Below are 20890 nucleotides of genomic sequence, written 5' to 3' on the forward strand. Positions count from 1 at the left end.
ACCCAGGTGCCCCTCAGCCCTTGTATCTTAAACTCGTACAGTTCATGAAAGATCGCTTGTCAGTAATCCAGACAATGGTGCTGACACAGCAATATCAACTAATTAAACAGACCGGCTCTCAAATTGACTTACTTCATGAACAAAGCGAATGGATATAAGATTCTATCCATGATAAGAAAAAGGGGGGAATGAAAGACCCCTCTCCCCTTGCTGAAGGCTTGATTAAGTAACCTATTGTCCCCATAGCCGGATGGCAACACATACCAGGATGTCTATGGTCAACAGGCCTGTCAAAAGGGAAGACAAATGAGAAACAGAGTGTACCTGAGACTTTCCAGAGTGCTGAGGCAAGGCCCGCCAGAACAAACGGCTGTGTCCTTGCCTTGAACCCAACGCCTGACTATGCTTGATTTAAATTAACCAATCAGATCCCTGTAACCATGCATCTGCTTCTGTAAGCTCGCTTCCCGCCACCCCAACCCTGCCCTATATAATCTGCTCCCCAACTTAGCCCCGCACGCTCAGTCCACAGGAGGCTGATGCGTCCGCAGGCGCCTGTGTAAACAATAAATCACCTCTTGCGACTTGCATCCAGTGGAGACGTGGTGTCTGGTTCTTGGGTGCGGAGTGAGGGTCTTTCAGAACATAATACTTAATCATGTACCCAGGATCTAAAAAAATATTTATTAACTAATCAGGGATATGAAATTTTTTTTTAAGATTTTACTTATTTAATCGACAGAGAGAGAGAGAGAGATCACAAGTAGGCAGAGAAGCATGCGGGGGTGGGGGGAGCAGGCTCCCTGCTGAGCAGAGAGGCCAATGCCAGGCTCAACCGCAGGACCCTGAGATCCTGACCTTAGCTGAAGGCAGAGGCTTAATCCACTGAGCCACCCAAGCACTCCAGGAATGGAATTTTTTAAATGCTATAGGAAAACAGAGAATTTTATCTATGTAAACCAGTCTAGTGAAAAACAAGGAAAATATTTTTTTTTAATATATGATATGGTGGAAATAAGACCAACAATGTCAGGGATCCTTAACACAAAGACTAAATACTGCTAATTATAATGGATTCAAGTCTCAGGGCATGTATAAAAGTAACTTCTGAAAGACCCACGGATCCCCTTACCCAAGAATTCAACACTGCCACAGGATGCAAACAGCAAGAGGTTCTTTATTGTAGCACAGGCGCCTGTGGGTGGTCAGCAGCTCCTGCTAGCTGAGCACACCAGGCTGGGGTGGTGCAGGTTTTTTTATAGACAGATACAAACAAGTTTCGGGTGGGGCTGAGCTGATTGATTGATAGTTTGAACAGACATACTTGGCGTCAGTGGAGTGGATCAGGGGACCCGCGCGCGAAAGCAGACAAAGCAATCTTACAGAAGCAGAACTGGCCGGTTAGCCCACGCATGAGGGAAAAAAAAAACCACTATCAGGATATTGAAGGCCTGGTTACTATCAAGCCAAGGCCACTTTCCCTCTAATGTGGCACTAACATAAAGACAATTGGGAGTCTCCTGGTGAAATGTTACATTCCTGCTATCAAACGTAAGGTAACTTCTTTGTTGTAAATCTCAAGGACATTTGCAAACCAAGGGAGACTCCTACCCTGCAGGACTGTGATTTCTGCAAGTTAACTATTTATCATTTTATGGTAGTCAGGAGTGCCTGAGGAATGCTACACCTATGGAGGGGTGCAGGTAAAAAAAAAGGGGGGGTGCAAGGCGCCAGCTTTTGCTTTGTCCTCAGCCAGCCTCTTGCTCCTTAGAGTTGAGGGTTTAAGCAATTTTTCCATTTCTTAGCAGAGTATTAGAAGCATTATTATACAGAAGCCAGAAACAGCCGGGTTAAACACAGATTTTCGCTATTCGTTATCCTGTTCTGCTGCTTGCTGACTCCCTTATCTATCATCAGCTAGCTACAGTTTCTCAGTTAGCATAAGCTGGTTTTAAAAAGAATGTATAGAGGCTATACTATAGTTCTGACCTGGGGTCCTTCACTTCCAGTTACAGCAGTGTTGTAGACAAAAAAGGGATAAATATTAAGAGTAGCACAAATCTGTTCCAAGCTACGCATGAAAGAACTAAAAATGGGGGAAAATATTGTTTCAGGATTTCTTTTTCTTTAGTGCCCACAGGTCTTGCTCACATTGCTTCTAAGAATGAAGAGGTAGAACAGACAAAGAGCAGTGGGCAGCAAAGCGCAATTTCTTTAGTAAGAGTATAAAGCTCCTGGAGAGGGAGGAGGGGGCCCAAGTGGGTTGCCTTTGGAGTTTCTAAGCTTAGGGGTTTTCATGAGCATAATATCTTAAGCAAGCAGGGTCGTGCCAGTCAGTACGACTGCTGAGTCGTGCCAGTCAGGGCTCTGATCAGGCATCTGCCTACCTATTATGTTAATGTCTCTGCTGATGGTCTTTTTTTGCTGATGTCTTAACCTCCCCTTGCCTGTGATATCGACAGATGCTTTGTGGTTAATTGTCTTATCTTAGAACACTTTGCAGAATTAATTTCTGCAAGGGCTGCAAAACAGAATGTTAGGGTGGTCCTGTCTAAACTGCAAAACAGGATGTTAGTGCTGTCTTATTTTAGCTGTCCTGACTCCATATTTTCTTGTTGGGGACTCTGGCCCTGACTACCTGTGCAACTAACTCTTAATTCATAGAAGGTTAAATAAGCACTAGTACACAGGGTATGAAAAGTGAGGCAGAGAACAACACTGGTTTTTCTTGCTTTCCCACATATGCTTTAAATAGCTCTTCTGAAAATCTGGGATGATCTTCCCATAAAGGATCTGCACAGAACAGAATGGTCGTGAGATAGACCTCCTTCATTTTGAGAGAGAGAATGCCACAGAACAAAGACTTCCCAAGAGCAAACACCATGTCCCTGGGTGGGCTCGCACCACCAACCTTTCGGTTAACAGCCAAACGCGCTAACCAGTTGCACCACAGAGACCTGTGATGACCCATTTACTCCTTCCAACAAGGAACAAGCCAAACTGCTGGTTGCTGTTGGGGGAACCAGAAAGATAAAGGGACAGGGGAGCATGGGGGGAGACGCGGGAAAGAGGAATGTGAAAAGGAGCAAAAGAAACAAATATGGATGAGATGAGATGAAGGGACTGCTAGGAAATCTGTGAAGAGGAAAATTGTTTTATTATGTAGAACAGGGAGGGAGAAACAGAGAACAGTAGGAACGAGACCGGCGCAAACATCTGCAGGTGTCCAAGAATAAAACAGCCAAAGAAGTGTAAATAATGGGACGCCTGGGTGGCTCAGTTGGTTAGGCAGCTGCCTTCGGCTCAGGTCATGATCCCAGCATCCTGGGATCGAGTCCCACATCGGGCTCCTAGCTCAGCGGGGAGCCTGCTTCTCCCTCTGCCTCTGCCTGCCATTCTGTCTGCCTGTGCTCGCTCTCTCCCCCTCTCTCTCTCTGATAAATAAATAAAATTAAAAAAAAAAGAAGTGTAAATAAAAATTACAGTAAGTGCAGTGGCTGCCAGTAGGATTGTGGGGCACTGTCACTGTATACGGGTTGGTACCCTTGTGGTTACGGCCTCAGTTCAAACCAAGTAACAGTAGGGTAGCTGTAGATGTCCTTAGTAGGTGCCAAACCAATCTTTTGGGCTGCTTTTCATCCCAGCACCGGCTCTGCGCCTTAGCTACAGTCAGAACACAGGATACTTAGGAGTCGAGTACACCTGCTAGTCCCACGGCAGGTGCAATCAGAAGAGGGGTAAATTCCACAGTGTACAAACCTTTGGGTGGCGGACCAAAGTGAACCTTGGAAGTTTCCTTGTTTCCTTACTGGGCAGAAGATATCCCCAAAGATGAAATACCTTTCAAGGAGACTGGCCTATAGCTTTCATGAATGAAATAGTGTCCACATAGCCTTTTTTTCTGGTAAAGATATTTCAAGTATTAGTGTGTGTGTTGGGGGGAGGGTTAACACTAAATGAGAACAGGTCTCTGTGTTTACAATAAAATGCAAACAAGTTGTCATGACAACTACATGACAGCTTGTCTCCATCTGCCATCTGCTAATTTTTATGGAAACAGTAAATTATTGAACTATAGTTCACACTGAGTAAAAAATCACAAATCTTTACTGTACAATTTGTTGAATGTGGGCAAATGTAATCATCACCCAAATCAAGTTATGAAAAATTGCCATCATCCCTGAAGTATAGGTTGAGCTCCTTTCCGGGTAATTCATACCCTATCTCACTTAGGTAATTATTATTTTGAAGTCTATCTGCTATAGGTTACTATTGCTTATTCTCAAAATTCAAATGAATGAATGCTTATTTTTTGCATTTGCCTTTTAATGTTAAATATTAAATTAATATTAAATATATCCATATTGATAGGTACATAACTTGATTTTGGTATTACTGGAGAAACTTTGGTGTTATTTGGTATTAGTTAGTATTATTGATCAATATTCTTAGTGTTTGTTGAATATTCTGTACCAGTCTATGTACTTGCGCATTGATAGATGTACTGCAATTGCTGGGTCATGGAGTAGGTATGAGTTTAACTTTATTAGAAATTGCCAACAGTCCTCTAGAATAGTTTTGAACAGTAACTACAGTTGCAATTGTTCCACAGTCTTATCAGCATTTGGTGTACTAATTCTATTTATATATAGCCATGTTGGAAGGTGGGTAATATTATCTCCTTATATTTTAATTTGTATTTCCCAAGTAAATAAAAATATCAAGAATATATATATATATTTTTAAAAGATTTTATTTATTTATTTAACAGAGAGAGAGATCACAGTAGGCACAGAGGCAGAGGAGAAGGCAGTCTCCCCACTGAGCAGAGAGCCCGTTGCAGGGCTCCATCCCAGAGCCCCAGGATCGATCCCAGGGCCCCAGGATCATGACCTGAGCCGAAGGCAGAGCCTTAACCCATTGAGCCACCCAGGCGCCCCAGGAATATATTTTTTAAAATAAGCTCCACACCTTCAACTCACAGCCCCGAGATTAAGATCTGACCTGAGCTCAAGAGTCAGACACTTAATTTGACTGAGACACCCCTCAAGAATGTTTCATATAACATTTGGTCATTAAAATATCTCACTTTGTGGGGCGCCTGGGTGGCTCAGTGGGTTAAAGCCTCTGCCTCCGGCTCAGGTCATGATCCCAGGGTCCTGGGATGGAGCCCCACATCGAGCCCCGCCTTGGGCTCTCTGCTCAGTGGGGAACCTGCTTCCTCCTCTCTCTCTCTCTCTCTGCCTCTCTGCCTACTTGTGATCTCGGTCTGTAAATAAATAAATAAAATCTTAAAAAAAAAAAAGATACCTCACTTTGTAAAGAAAATCTATTGGATATTTTGCCTTTTATTTGGTTTAGTTTTTAAAAATTAACTGATTTATTAAATCTTCATATATTTGAATAATCAAGACATTTTAAAGTAATATGGCTTAACATATTTTCTCAGCTTGTGATTTAACTTTTTTTTTTTTTTTTTTTGTCCGAGAGAATGAGCACAGGCAGACAGAGTGGCAGGCAGAGGCAGAGGGAGAAGCAGGTTTCCTGCTGAGCAAGGAGCCCGATGTAGAACTTGATCCCAGGATTATGACCTGAGCCGAAGGCAGCCGCTTAACCAACTGAGCCACCCAGGTGTCCCTAACTTTTGTTTTTTTTTTAAGATTTTATTTATTTATTTGACAGAAAAAGAGAGAGAGAGAATACAGCAAGGGAAGCGGGAGAGGGAGAAGCAAGTTTCCTGCAGAGCAGGGAGCCCAATGTGGGACTCCATCCCAGGACCCTGAGACCATGACCTGAGCCAAAGGCAGAGGCTTAACACACCAAGCCACCCAGGTGCCCCTAGAATTTTATAAAAGTTTTAATTAAAAAATCTGTGACATATTCTCAAAATAAAAATACTCTGGGGAGCTATCAATGACAATGCATAGAAAACACTTCTAAAATGCTCTTAGGAGAATCCATTAGGCTCCTGTACTTGTAGGAATGATGGTATTAGCATACTCTATGGTCCCAGGAAGATTCAGAAATTATCTTTCAAACCTGTCAAGCGCTGAGTGAAAATGATTCTTTTGGAAATCTTTACAACACAGTTTTCCCCTAGTTGCAATAGATGTTTACTGGATCCAGGGAAAGTCTGCCTATATTACTTCCACAGGTATTTTCTTCCTTGGTCTCCGCTTACGTGTCCCACTCCCTCTTTTTTTTTTTTTTTTTTTTTTTGCATTTTCTGAATTACATTCTTCCCAAGGCTATCTCCAGTGATTCCTCCATAGTACATGGCATTTTTTTTAGATGGCACTTTAAAAAACCCTGAGAACGCATCATGCAAACACGCGCATACAAACTCACACTTGTCATATTTGAACACTTACCTCACTTACACATCCCCCTTCCTCATGCCCATCCAGGGCAGGTACCTCACCCACAGTCCATCCAGGACCAATTCTAGAAGGTCCTGGGATGGATCCAACAGCCCCCCAGGATTGACATTCCAACAATTTCATGTATCTCCTATTCCACACCTTGATGACAAACATTTATGGCTGTCTCACGCCTTCGTTACAAGGTGCCTGTGGGCACGGGTTCATAGCTCCAAAGCACAGGAGCCAAAGGCCTCTTCAGCGCTGTGGTTTGTGTGGAAACAGAGGCTGGTTGGGTTAAGTGCGTTTCTCCCTCCTCGTATTGGGTCCCCAATCCTCATCCCCTGGCTCTCCTCCCTCATTCCCCTGGCTCTCCTATTTCCTAACCGAAGTACATGATGTAACTTCTTCTTGCCCAACGCCTCCTGTCCAAAAGGTGCCAGAGGTACACTCGGCTCATTTCCTACAGCCGAAGTGTCTGTGGGTGCTCCTGCGCCGGGACCCTGCCCATCGAGCTCCGCACCAGGCCCGAAATTTCTCGCAGGTTCGTGGGCGACCGCCTGCCGAAGAAATTCCACGCGGCGTATAATGGTGAGAAAGCACGGGGGACGTCGCCCGAAGTCCTCTACATTCCCTCTGGGGCCAAGTCCGAAGGAGGCTCCCCTTCCAGAAACGTTGGGGCCCGAGACCCGCCTTCGCATTCAGGCTCCCGGTCCCAGCGCGCCCTCTCGGTCCCTGCCCTGGCTAGCCAGCTGTTCCTCGCCTCTCCCGGATTCTTCCTCTCCCTCCTCGTCTTCCGTTCCCTCTGTGCTCTTGGGAACCGGAAGCCGCCACCCCTCCCACCCACCCATCTCCAACCCGCGGAAAGGACCCAGCCGCCTCTCCCGGGCCTGCGGAGGGAATTGGATCCATGTTTGCCAAACAAAGGGAGGAGAGAGAACCTCCGGCAGCCCGCAACTGGTTCCGTGCTGGTGCTCCTGGCTCAGCCCTTCGACGGGCCTGGAATCCGCTAGAGAAACGCGCGGCTCACGGAGCTGGCCCAGTTAGCGTCTCTCTCACCGCTCCTCTCGAAAGCGCAGGAATATCCTGTGGGGGTCGCTCTTACGGCCCAGAAGACACACGTGACAACGGGTGCTGCCGGAGCCCAGACTTTGCACACCCGACCGCTACTCAACGTCGTTTCCGTCGGCTGGTCCATCCCCGGGAGGGCCTTGGAGACAGGAGGAAGGATGGAGGAGGACGCACTCTTCAGTGGCAATAAAAACTCCACTTTTCTGTGACTTGCCTCACTGTTCCTCTCCTTTCTTCCGTTCTAGCACCTCTAGCATAGAAGAACGGTGGTCTTGCTCTCCTTGGAGACGTGTGTGTGTTCTGGTCCATGGCTCCCTTTCCTTCAATGGACATTTATCACATATACACAAGTGACTTGTAGAATGGCATTTGTACGAGTCCTCAAATGCTGCAGATTGAAATCACTCAAATATCTATCATTTGTCTTTAGTTTTACGATAATAGGATACTAGCATCATTATCTTTAACACCAGAATTAAAGTGTGACAAATGCAATAACATGTATAAAAACCATAATGTTGCTTGATAATGGCTAGATAGAAAAAGTGTATATTCATTCATGTGAATTTGAAGAAAGAACCAGGCTAATCTGTGGGGGTAGACATCAGAATAGTTTAAAATAGCAGGAATGGATAGCCATTACCTGAAAAGTGTATCAGAGAGCCATACGTGCTTGGCTGATAGAAAATTTCTGTCTTAATCGTGGTGATAATTGAACATTTCAATATTTAAATAGCTGTCCCTTAATTATTTGGGCATTTTGTTCTGTGAACACACATTGCTATTTTCCTTTTCTAGGATAAAAATTAGCTATTCAACGTTAAAGAGTCCAACGTAGACGAGGACAATTCTGGAGTGTATTGCAGACTCCAAAATCTGCTCTTTTTTGTGTAAGAAAGTTTCACTCATGTGTGAAATATTTCCACCAGAAAAGCCCCGATATGACCAGACCATTTCCTTAGGGGAAGCGATACACAGGACTTATTGAGAGCTTGCACATCACATCTTTAGACATTTTCTGTTAAATGGTGACGTGGAGCACGCCCGGGGTTCTCCTCTCTTCTACTGACCATGTTGCACTGTTGTCCCCCCAAAGCGTGGCGGGGAGCGGCTCGTGCGGCTTGAGACACAAAGAAAAACAGACGCTTTGCCGTGACTCGGATTCGAACCGAGGTTGCTGCGGCCACAACGCAGAGTACTAACCACTATACGATCACGGCGCGCCACAGCCGGGGTGGCAAGCTGAGAACTTGCTCTACTAACTTTGACAAATTCATTCCAATTACCGCGCTGCTTTGTTCTCGGTCAACTGCAGGTATTCGTGCTGTTTCCCTCCCTATTCTGATGCATTTATCATCTCCACTGCATCCAGCCCGTGCATCTGTAGGGATCTCCTGGAAAGTAACTTTGCAGCGTTTATGCCTCTCCCACTTCTTTCTCTCTTCGTTACATTGCCTCTCTTGATCCCCGCACCCTTCCCTCCGGCTCCTACCCCCCCCCCCCCCGACCGCAGCCGAGTGGGGCGCCGGCAGGGCAGATAGTAGGCGGGTGAAGGCGAAGCAACTGGTAAAGCCATTACGCGAGGCCACCAGGCGTTCCGCTTCTCTTGGGCCCCTCTTGCCTCAGGCCCGGGGGTCACCGGCGTGGAATGCTGACTGCCCTTCGATACGCCCAACGTACGGGTTTCAAACGCGACAAACACACACCTTTCGGGTTTTCGGAGACTGGAGACTTAACGGCTGTCCTGCAAAGGTGGGTAGCTCCCTCTAGCGTTGAGTGCGTGTGCTTGCTCTCTGTTGGATGGGGAGGCGCGCTTCCACTGGTCTCTGTGGCGCAATCGGCTAGCGCGTTCGGCTGTTAACCGAAAGGTTGGAGGTTCGAGCCCACCCAGGGACGAGGTGGTATTTTTAGAAGGTGACGGTGTTTGCAGTTGTTTCTTTTTTTTTTTTTTTTTTTTTTTTTTTTTTTTTTTTGTTTGTTTGCAGTTGTTTCTACCCTGTGCATCCTCTCACCTAAAGGGAGAGAAATGCCTCTATCACCCTCCGGTCCTTAAGTGTTTTGTGTACAAGAGAAGGACCTAAGCCAAGATCGTCACGGATCCTCAGATCCAGAAGAGCTCAGGAGGAAAACAGGTCGCCAGGAATCCTCATGAGTAGAGTCATCGTTGTTAACCTGAATTCCTTTTGACAATGAAGCCTCTTTGTTTGTGTTAGTATTAATTTAACCCTTTCCATTTACTTTTGAAATTAAGTTGGTTTTATGCTATTAGTATCATAAATAATATCTTGGTCCTATGCAGCTAACACTGTACACATCCTTACCGAAGAATGCTGGAAGAGCAATTACATGGTTTCTACATGATTCCATGTTTTTCCTTTTGTTAGTTTATTAGCTATAAATCTTTCTTTTGTTATTTCAGCAACTGCTTTAGGCTTTATAGCTGCATACATCTGTAATTTACCGCAATTGGCCTTTAAGTCAACTCATATCTCTTAACATTTTTCCTTTACCTGTCTTTATGCTAGTTTTGTCATGCATTTTATGTTGCATGTTATAAACCTCACAATCCATCGTCATTACCTTTGTTTAATCTGTTCCTTGTTTTTAGAGATTTAAAGATTTTATTTATTTATTTATTTGACACACAGACATCACAAGTAGGCAGAGAGGCCTGTAAGGGTGGGGGCGGGGGGGGGTGGGAAGCAGGCTCCCTGCTGAACAGAGAGCCCCATGCAGGATGCAGACCTCCATTCCAGGACCCTGGGATCATGACCTGAGCCGAAGGCAGAGGCTTTAACCCACTGAGCCACCCAGGCACCCCCCAAGATTTAAATAATAAGGATAAAAAATTAACAAAATATTAATTAATAAGTAATTAATAAGTAATAAATAAATGATAGTTATTAATTAAATAATAAGGAAAATGAAAATATTTCCCATGCCAATATCATTTCTGTTGTCCTTCATTCCTTTGGCTATGTGCAGAGTCCCATCTGGTATCAGTGTCCTTCTTCCTGGATGACTCCTTTAACATTTTTTGCACTGTGGGTCTGCTGGTGATGAAGTCTTCCAGCATTTGTATGTAAATGTCATTATTCACTTTCATTTTTGAAAGACTTTTTTGGGGGGAAGGAAGCATAGAATTCCATGTTGACTCCCCTCCAGTCATTTAAAGATATTTTCTATAAACAAGCACTCCAGGAAAAACCAGGCCTCCAGTAACAACTCCTTACTTCCTGGAGCAGACATTGCATGTATTTTATACTTCCTAAAATGACAATGATGACCACCTGTACCAACAGCCCAAAGGTATTCACACTTCCTATCAACCTGTTAACCTGTAGCCACTCTATAATTTATAAAAATATGCAGCAACATTATATTAAAAACAGTATTTTGTTATTTCTCTCTCTCTCTGTATATATATTTTAAAGATTTGTTTATTTATCTTAGACACAGGGAGAGAGAGCAGCAGGGAGGAACAGAGGGAGAGGAAATCTCAAGCAGACTCCCCACTGAGCAGTGAGCATGATGCAGGTCTCAGTCTCTGGACCTTGAGATCATGACCTGAGCCAAAATCAAGAGTCAAATGCTTAACCAATGGAACCACCCAGGCACCCCTGTTATTTCTCTTTTAATTAGAAATTGTCCAGGCAATTTTACACATTAATTCAATTTAATATCATTTAAAGAGCTTAATAGATCTTAAAATCTCAAAGGGAGCTGACACATAGTAGAGAAATATATGTTGGAATTATGTATTAGATTATACCTAAAACATTTACTGAAATTTGTGAGTGGAATAATTAATAGTGATGATTTCTAGAATTTTAAAAACTTAATCTTCACTTAAAAGATATTATATGGTATATGTTAGGTATCCAGTATATTTAATTTAATGGAACACGTAATTTTATTTTTATTTTTTTATAGATTTTATTTATTTACTTGACAGACAGATCACAAACAAGTAGAGAGGCAGGCAGAGAGAGAGGGGGAAGCAGGCTCCCCAGCAGGCAGAGAGCCTGATGCGGGGCTCGATCCCAGGACCCTGAGGTCACGACCTGAGCCAAAGGCAGAGGCTTTAACCCAATGAGCCACCCAGGCACCCCAGAACACATAATTTTAAATTGTGTAAAGTTAGTTATTGGAATTACAGTTCGTCAATGACCAATAAAACCAGGATAGGTAATTTAAGATGTTCAGTGTCATTAGGATTCTGAGGAGAAAATTAAACCAAGCCTTGTACAAACTAGAATACTATGCTATCAATATTTTCTAAGTTGTCAGAAAATCGGGAAGACAGCATAGAGCAGTTTTTAGACCAAAATGATTACACCAGTCTGATGTATACAAGGAGTTCTCTTGAGAAACATGACATGAAAAAAAAAATGACATGACATTAAACATTTTCTATGTCATAATATGTCAACTATTAAAATAAAAAAAAAGATATATTTATTTATTTGAGAGAGCAAGCGCATGGAGCAGGGGAATGGGTAGAGGGAGAGAATCTCAAGCAGATTCCCTGCTGAGCAGTGGAGCCCAACATGGGGTCTCTCTTATGACCCTGAAATTATGACCCTGAGCTGAAATTAAAAGTCAGTTGCTTAACTGACTGAACTACCCCTCATTTATTAAAATTATTTGATTTGTTAAAAGTATCTGAGATTAATCCTTACTAACATCTTGAATTTTTTTCCCTTGTACCTAGGACTGAGACCACTAATTTATCCACAGCTAAACCGTTTTTTCCCCTTCTGAGTTACAGATTCAGCAGGAAAGCAAGTACAAAGTATAAAACCTCATCGGTAGCATCCTTGGGCTTCACTGGGGTCATGAAAATGAAAACTCAGTCACTACTCCACTTGAGGGAGTTGAACACACACCAATCATTATGTGTCTGGTTGGACTCAGACTGCAGCTAGGACCAGGTAAAGACATAACAAGACATAACATCTCACCTCTCCCTGCTTGGGAGATGGCTCTGGACCCTCAGGCCAAGCCTCACCAGACTTTAGGGATTCAGAGCAGGGGCTCTCTGCACCGGAAACTTGGGACACACCTACCTCTGGGGATTAAGAATAGGCTTCTTCATGCTGGCAAGCTGGGAAAAGAGTTTCCTTGACTTGGGTAGTGGCTGTCAAAGAGGGGAATGCTAGCCTCTAGACTGTCAGTAGACCTTGCAAGATCTCTGCTTTGGCCTTTGCAGTAAAAGTTGGATTTACCAGAGGGATAGACCAAAAATGGGGTCAATTCCCAGCGGCCCAAGGCTCCCTGCTTGCCCCGCTGCTCAGCACCTCTCCCAGCCTCAGCGGCACTTTGGGCTCTGAGGTCTGACCCCAAGCTAACTAGTCGGTGCTCCATTCTAGTCTAGCTTTACCCTGTGTGTGGCAGAGCCAAGGCCATGCTTTCTTAGTGAGCCTCGGTTCCCCGATGAGTAAGGTGAGGGTGAGGAGCAGAGAGTCCCTCTATTAGTGGCCTCCCAACTAGCTCAAGGGCTGTCCTGATGATGGCACCTGAAGGGCTCCTCGGCGCCCCCGTGGGCTCATCGGGTGGAGCCTGAAACGCCGACTCGACGAGTCCCAGGTGCAGTTCGTGTTCTTTGGTTCTGTGGGGGCAAATCCACCTGTTGCGCCAGCGGGCTGGGCTCGGGAAAACCAAGTGTACGGCTCCGGGAGGACGTGGTCGGTTCTCCGAGCCCGGGTGCCTGTCCGCCTGTAGAGCGGATTGAGGCGCCAGAGGAGCAGGTTAGGGGGTTTCTGGAGGTAGAGGAAACGTGCGTTGGGCTTTGTCCCCGGTGCCCTTCTCGGCCTGCCTGACTGGTTGTGGCCCCCGCTCTCCAGCGAGGCCGGCAGCGGACGAACGAGGCCAGGTTGTCAAGTGCGCAGTAGGCTGTCAGGAAGCAAGGGAGCTGCAGCCTGGCTTCGTGTTTGTTTCTCTGAAAGGAAAATGAGGCTGCGCACGCTGCCTTGGCTCCAAGCGTCCTCCCTTGTGTGTTGCCAACACGAGGACTAGGGGGCAAAAGGCTGTTGTTTCCGCCCGGTTTCGAACCGGGGACCTTTCGCGTGTGAGGCGAACGTGATAACCACTACACTACGGAAACGAAGCACGCGGCAGGATCTCATGCCGGAGCCTGAACAGCTTCCGTCCTACCCCTACTGTTGTGCCCACCACCTTCTTTCCTAAGTGCAAAAAGCCCCTGAAAGCCCTCGCGACCCTCCAGGTAAAGGGACCGCAGCCCCGCTGCGGCGCCGGTTTGGGATCCCGCGTCTCCCCCGAGGAAGCGAAGAGCCGGGGGCCGCCGTCAGTCTGGCTTCGGGATCCGCATCAAAGGCAGGGCTTCCACATCCAGAACGACGCGCCCCGGTGCCGAAGGCGCCCCGCCGACTCTCCAGCTCCCGGAGGCGGCGGGTCACGTGCGTCCCAGCCCCAGGCGCCCCCTCCACCCGGCCGGGGGTCACCCGCCCTCTGGGGCTGTCGGTGGTCCGCTTCGCTGCGGGGCGGTCGGTGCTCTCGGCTCGTGGCCGCTGCTCGGCGCCTGGAATCCTCCCAGGAACCGGAGGACGCGCTCTGCCCGGCCTCCCGCCTGCCCCGCCGCGCCTGCCCTGCGCGCTCTGCCCTCGCCCGCCCTTTCTCTCCGCGCTTCTCCGCGGTCCTCTGGGCAACGGCGGTGCTTCCGATTCCTGCCGCTGTCACTTATTCTAGTTGACTAACTTAAGCCCAACGTTTTAATCATGCTTGTACGTTGTTTTAGGCGGTATCTTGGCAAAGGCTACGTGTTAGGACACGTGTTAGGACACTGTTCTAAAATATCCAACACCATACAGGCCAACTCACCATTCCTGGCCAGTACTGAACTCGTTTGAAGACCTGATAAGAGAATAAATCTATTCAGAACCCGGGGGAGTCCATTCAAATTTCAGGATTGTTCGATTTCTCCCTAATCGGTCTTGAGATTCATTTTGAAGAGTTTTTTTGTTTTTGTGTTTTTGTTTTTGTTTTTTAAATTTAAGTCTTAGTTAACATACAGTGCAATATTGGTTTCTGGAGTAGATTTCAGTGATTCATCACTTACATACAACACGTGGTGCTCATCACAAGTGCCCTCTTTAAGACCCATTACCCATCTAGCCCCCCCCCATTGTTCTCTATCCTTAGAGTCTCTTAAAGTTTGTTTCCTCTTCTTTCCCCCACTTCCGATATGTTTATCTGCTTTCTTTCTTAAATTCCAAAATATGAGTGAGATTATATGGTTTTTGTCTTTCTCTAACTGATTTACTTCATTTAGTATATTACACATAGTTGCAAATATGAAGATTTCATTTGAAGGCTGGGTTATATTCCATTGCATTCCACATCATCTTTATCCGCTCATCAATCCATAGACATTTGGGCTTTTTCCACGGTTTGCCTATTGTTGATAATGCTGCTATAAACATTTGGGTTCATGTACCCATTGGAATCTGTATTTTTGTATCCTTTGGGTAAATACCTAATAGTGCAATTGCTGGATCCTAGGGTAGTTCTATTTGTAACCCTTTGGGGAACCTCCATAGTGGCTGCACTGGTTTGCATTCCCACCAACAGCGCAGAAGATTCCCCTTTCTCCACATCCTCACTAACACCTGTTGTTTCTTGTGTTGTTAATTTTAGCCATTTTGACAGGTGTGAGGTGGTATCTCATCATGGTTTTGATTTGTACTTCCCTGATGATCAGTGATGCCAAGCATCTTTTCATGTGTCTATTAGCCATCTGGATGTTTTCCTTGGAGAAAAAGTGTCTATTCATGTCTTCTGCCCATTTCTTAATTGAATTATTTGTTTTTGGGGTGCTGAGTTTGAGAAGTTCTTTATAGACTTTGGATACTAACCTTTTATCAGAGGTGTCCTTTGCAAATATCTTCTTCCAATCTGTAGGCTGCCTTTTAGTTTTGTTGCCAGTTTCCTTCCATGTGCAGAAGCTTTTTATCTTGGTGAAGTCCCAATAGTTCATTTTTGCTTTTGTTTGCTTCTGGCGATGTGTCTAGTAACAAGTTACTACTACTGGGGTCAAAAAGGTTTCTGCCTGTGTTCTCCTCTAGGATTTTGATGGTTTCCTGTCCTTTAGGTCTTTCATCTATTTTGAATTAATTTTTGTGTATGTTGTAAGAAAGTGGTCCAGTTTCATTTTTCAGCATATTGCTGTCCAGTTTTCCCAACAGCATTTGTTGAAGAACTATTTCATTTTACCTTTAACAATATCTGAAATTTCCTTTAATTTGCTTTTTGTAGTTTCCCTGTTCAACAGGTCGCAGAGTGAAATTTTTAACTTAGGAGGGACAAAGAGGTGAAGGCGTTTTCACAGAAAGCCGTGTCTGGAGGGCTTTTCACGTTTACCTCAGAGTGAAGTGCTAACAGCGAAAATGCTGAGAAATCCTCTCTCTCTCTCTCTCTCTCTCTCTCTCGTTTTCCTTTAGAAGCAAGCTTAAAACGTTTGGGGAAAGAAATGTGCCACTTTCTTCAGCAGTTGCTCCTCTTAGTGCAGTGTTTACCGAGTTTTCTCCACGCTCGGAGTTCAAGCGCTCCCACCCTGAGGAAGTGCAGGCAGCACACTCCCTGGACACCGCCCTCAGTGCTGTCTTCTCTTTGGCTCAGAATGCTGTTGAGGATGTGACTGGACTGCCTCATCTTCACCAGCGACCGGAGTTCCAAAAGATCATTCCATCCCGAAATTTCATTAGTTTTTCCTCCCTTTCCTTCCCTCCAAGTTCTATTTTTCTCCTCCCCCGCCCAGGCAGTGGAGAGGATTCACCGTCTTACTGTCGCATCGGGGGACCCTTTGCGGTCCCGCGTGGACAGGAGAAAGGAAGGGCACTCAGCCCTCGAGGACCACAAACTAACACACTAGCGTCATTGACGCTGGGTTCCCGCAAACCCAACCGAGCGCTTCTTGGGTTCTCTGTAGGCAGAAAGGGAAGACGCGTGGGATTCCAGACCCAGCGAGAGGGGCCGCGCTGCCCCGGCCCTTCTCCTCGGTGTCGGCCCCGAAGAGAGGCTCGTTGGACGCACAGAGCCCTGGAAGAGGCTCCAAGGCGGCCCGGCTCGGAGTCTTCGCCCCCGGTATCGGCAGAGTTGTTCGCCACAGGCGGGCCGCTGGGAGAATGTGTGGCTCCGGGACCGCGGCGGACGAGACAAGAAACTCGACCTCGGACGGAGCGGCTGTGTGGCGCGGGAGAAAGGCCGGCGTCGAAGAAGACTGTTCGGGCCGAGCGTGGAGAGCTGCGGTGAAGGGCAGGGCGGCGGGTTGTAGTGGGGCGGGACCCGGGGTCCGGTTCCCGGCCGCGGAAGCTTCCTGAAAGCGGTCTCGGACCGCGCAGCCTGGGTTGCTGCGTCCTCCGTAGTTCACGGAGGACGGTTTTGGGGATCCTGGGGTGTCGCGCCGGGCGCCTAGTGCTCCCGCGTCCTCTTCGCAACTTGGTGTTGGCGCGCGGCCGCCTCGCGAAGGCGCGTCCCTAGGGTGGGTATGAGTGGCTGCCAGGCCGGGATTGGTGCCCGGACTTGAGGACCAGAAGGGGCTCGGGGCGCGACCGTTGTCTCATACAGCGTGAGGTCTTTCTTATAGGGCTCTTTTTATTAAAAGAGCAGGGAGCAAATGGCCTTAGGGGACGCCTGGGTGGCTCAGTTGGTTAAGCAGCTGCCTTCGGCTCAGGTCATGATCCCAGCGTCCTGGGATCGAGTCCCGCATCGGGCTCCTTGCTCCACGGGGAGCCTGCTTCTCCCTCTGACTCTGTCTTCCACTCTGTCTGCCTGTGCTCGCTTTCGCTCGCGCTCTATCTCTGACAAATAAATAAATAAAATCTTTAAAAAAAAAAAAAATGGCCTTAGAAGTCAATTCCTGAGAGGAGCGTGCGTCACCCAGAAGAATAGGCAGACAGGAATCAGTCACAATTTAATGCAGAAGGTACTTGTATTTCTTAAAAACAATGTACTGGCAGCTCTCTGGTGGTCTAGTGGCTAGGGTTCAGCGCTTTCACTGCCGTGGTCTGGGTTCGATTCCTGGTCAGGGAATGCTATTTTGCAGTGACCCCAGATGCACAAATCTTTCACAAAGGTGAGAGCCTCTGCCTGCGTGCTGAGTCCTTTAAATGCCGAGGAGGTCAGGACCCGGGGTCTGTGCCAACTCCCACAGTGGGAGAAGAGAGCTGGGATCAGCCTGGACAGAAACTCCTCTTAATCCACTTACTTCAGAAACCTAAGGTGTCACTTTGGGAATTTCCATCTAAAGAGAACTTGGAACTTCCATTCATTACTTCAAACAAAACCAACCAACCAACCAAACAAACAAAACCCAGCGACACACACGAATTGTGAAATATAAAAAAATGTTGCTAGAATAGTAATAACCTATATCCCTCACCTCAGTGCACCAGTTAGCATTTTTCTACATTTACTTTCTCTCTTTCCATATATTCAGTCTAGACACCCTTTGAAAATACCTTGCAGGGGGCCTGGGTGGCTTAGTGGGTTAAGCCGCTGCCTTCGGCTCAGGTCACGATCTCGGGGTCCTGGGATCGAGTCCCGCATCGGGCTCTTTGCTCAGCGGGGAGCCTGCTTCCTCCTCTTTCTCTACCTGCCTCTCTGCCTACTTGTGATCTCTCTCTGTCAAATAAATAAATAAAATATTTAAAAAAAAAAAAAAAAAGAAAGAAAAGAAAATACCTTGCAGACATCTCAAGATAATTGGTTAGGTCACTGTTTCTCCTTTTCTGGACAATGTCCCTCAAAACCAGCCTCTGCAGGACCTCTCCTCCAAGGCTAAGGGGAGGGCTTGTCCTCTGGAGGAGGCCTCTCTCCTCCCTTCAGGAACCAAACACTTGTTGCCCTCAGACTATAGAGAAGCTTCAGGCAGACCGAGTGTTATTGCCTCTCCTGGAAGGTGCGGGCCAGGTGTGCCCTGTGGCTGTAGGAACACGGTTAGGGTGTAGTGCTCTGCAACCACTTCCCTTCTAGACTCCTTCTGGTGGCTTTGGTGGGCAGGGGGTCTAGGGTCAGCCTGAGCTCTGGAACCCCCCACCCCAGGACAGACCCTTCAGGGAGGTGCAGCTCCCCCTTAGGTCCTGCCCTCCTGGCTCTCTGTGCTCTTCAGTGATCTGAAAGGGTCCTGGCCGAACAAATGGGGAAGAATCCTTTCCTCTGCGGGGAGGGTGAGGGGAGCAGGTGGGAAATTCTTCAAACAGAAGGAGAGAGTTTTCAAGAGCTTTTCAGAGTTGTCTGTGTTGGTGCTGTCAGGTAGGTGGTGGCCCTGTGATGATGGTGCTTAGTCTTCTCTTGTCCTGGCCTTGAGCTGGTCCTGGCTTCAGTCTGAGTCCAAGCAGACATAGGCAACTTAATTTGCGGTTTGTATTCAATTGTGCTTTGTCCCCAAGTGGCGTGGTGACTGAATTTCTGTTTCCAGGATCTTAGAGGAGTTGAAGGATGCCTTTGATATTTTTTCCTTACATTTCTGTAGACATCCCTGAGAAAATGGATACATGCAGGTCTTTCACAAAAGTTGCTGCCTGCCATCCCTCTAGGATACTTTCCTGTAAGAAGATCCAACCAAGGGAACAAAATTCATTTGACTTAAGGCTGCTTCTGTCTGTTACAGTTTCTTTAATCCCGAGTAAAATATATTTGGTGACCTCTGGGTCAGCATAAATACACACATACATGTGTGTATGTAACCCATGGCTCAGTGGGTTAAAGCCTCTGCCTTCGGCTCAGGTCATGATCCTGGGGTCCTGGGTTTGGGCCCTGTGTGGGGCTCTCTGCTCAGCGGGGAGCCTACTTCCCCCCTCTCTCTGCCTACTTGTGATCTCTGTCTGTCAAATAAGTAAATAAAATCTTTTAAAAAACCAATATACACATACATCCACACATATATACATACATACGAGGCAAGACAATAGATAGTGCAGCTATTGAGAAACTAGAAGTAACAACTGCACCCTTATAAAACATCATTATCTACATCAAAACAAATAATACAAAGCCAAAAGAAGAGAAAGTAGAGCCAGCATGGCTGTCTGTGTTTCCTGAACCTTGGCCCTGCACTTGGGGGTGGCCTGTGATATGAGTAATTAACAGTTGCTCTCATGGCTTGTGTTCTGGCCAGTTCAAGCATGTAATCAAGGACTGACTTGGGTGGAATGTCCACCATTTTACAACAGCCAAATGCCCTTGAGACCTTCAGCCTTGGCTATGGAGCTGTTCAAAACACGAAGTCTGGATTAAAGTGTTTGACTTAAAATTTGATCAAATTAAAAAAAAAAAAACCCAAAGTGACAGAAGACAAAGGAATTCTCTATTTCTAAAAGAAAGGCAGGGCAGAGTCATTGCAGGTTGAGAGGAATGACCTGGCAGAGCAATGTCATGGAAAGGAAGGGAAAGTGGGGAGGGAAGGAGTCTCACTGCTCTTGGCTTGCAAGGAGCTCTCCCAAGCCTGAGTGTGCAAGTCCCCCAGCTTCTGAGGCTTCCAGAAGCTCCAAGGTCCAGGGGATAAAAGCTTTCAACTTGTGCTTTGTCCTAAATTGGGAGTTATGACTGAAATGTGGGTTTCTGAATCCAGGATGTGAAAATCCTGTGCCCTTGTTTCCAGGGAAAGGCAATATGGCCCCTAAGCAGGGGCCTCTACAGGGCTGAGCTCTCGTTTGGCTGAAGCACTGCCTTAGTTCTTTCTGAAGTCATTGCTTCTGGTTGAATTTTGCATGTTACATGCCCTAAATTTGGACACAGCAAAAAGTTCTGTATTCAGGAAGGGGTGGAGACACTGTAGTGGAGAGAGGTTGCCTCACATGTGGAAGATGAAACTAATATAATACCCTATATTAGTTATATTTGAATGAAAAAAGAGAAAAAGAAAAAAAAATGTCCTTTCAGAAACTGGATAAAGATATTTTTTGAAAGACTTTAATGTACTCTTTCTGAAGAGTTTTGCTTGAAAATGTAAGCAATATAAAAGACATCATTTGTGTCCTGGGAGGACTCCAAAGGAATCCTGTAAATAGGTCTAAACTGGCTGAAGAAAGCAAGAGTTGGAAACAAGTTTTGAGCACACCAAGCCTGCCTTCCGAGGAAGGATACAGAGTTACAAATGGCCAAATTCTGGCAATACAAGAAAACTACCTTATAGACAAGTTTTACCTTTATTTCTAGAGCTCCAGATGAAAATATTTCAGTTATATCTACAAATACTCTACTCATTAGGGCTTTATTTATTTATTTATTTATTTGAGTGGGAGAGAGCGTGCCAGCCCAAGGCCGGCTGGGGGCTGGAGGCTTGAGGGGGAGGGACAGAAGAAGAGGGAGAGAAAACCCTAAGCAGACTCCACCCAGAGTGTGGAGCCCGAGTTAGGGCTGGATTGCTTGACCAGGAGACCAAGACCTGAGTGGAAATCAAGAGTCAGCAGCCCAACAAATGCACCACCCATGCACCCATA

At 46.3% G+C, this 20890-nt stretch overlaps 1 protein-coding gene and 4 non-coding genes across 9 annotated transcripts in view; 2 read left to right on the forward strand and 3 right to left on the reverse strand.

Moving 5' to 3' along the window:
• The window catches only part of LOC132001424 (uncharacterized), a 17732-nt gene extending 7726 nt beyond the window's left edge, over window positions 1-10006 (forward strand). For 3 of the 5 annotated variants that reach the window (XR_009399612.1, XR_009399613.1, XR_009399611.1), the window contains exons 2-4: window positions 5491-5631; window positions 6796-9182; window positions 9416-10006. The gene's annotated coding sequence lies outside the window, so the exon portion shown is untranslated. The other 2 variants (XR_009399614.1, XR_009399615.1) reach the window with 2 other exon arrangements.
• On the reverse strand, window positions 2884-2957 carry TRNAN-GUU (transfer RNA asparagine (anticodon GUU)). The gene has a single exon. It is a non-coding gene; the product is annotated as a tRNA-Asn (tRNA).
• TRNAH-GUG (transfer RNA histidin (anticodon GUG)) lies at window positions 8579-8650 on the reverse strand. Its single transcript has one exon. It is a non-coding gene; the product is annotated as a tRNA-His (tRNA).
• Window positions 9253-9326, forward strand: TRNAN-GUU (transfer RNA asparagine (anticodon GUU)). Its single transcript has one exon. It is a non-coding gene; the product is annotated as a tRNA-Asn (tRNA).
• Window positions 10007-13463: 3457 nt separating the features above from the next.
• TRNAV-CAC (transfer RNA valine (anticodon CAC)) lies at window positions 13464-13536 on the reverse strand. The gene has a single exon. It is a non-coding gene; the product is annotated as a tRNA-Val (tRNA).
• Window positions 13537-20890: the final 7354 nt, after the last annotated feature.

The sequence above is a fragment of the Mustela nigripes genome, chromosome 14 (assembly GCF_022355385.1).
Source record: "Mustela nigripes isolate SB6536 chromosome 14, MUSNIG.SB6536, whole genome shotgun sequence".
NCBI classification, from domain to species: domain Eukaryota; kingdom Metazoa; phylum Chordata; class Mammalia; order Carnivora; family Mustelidae; genus Mustela; species Mustela nigripes.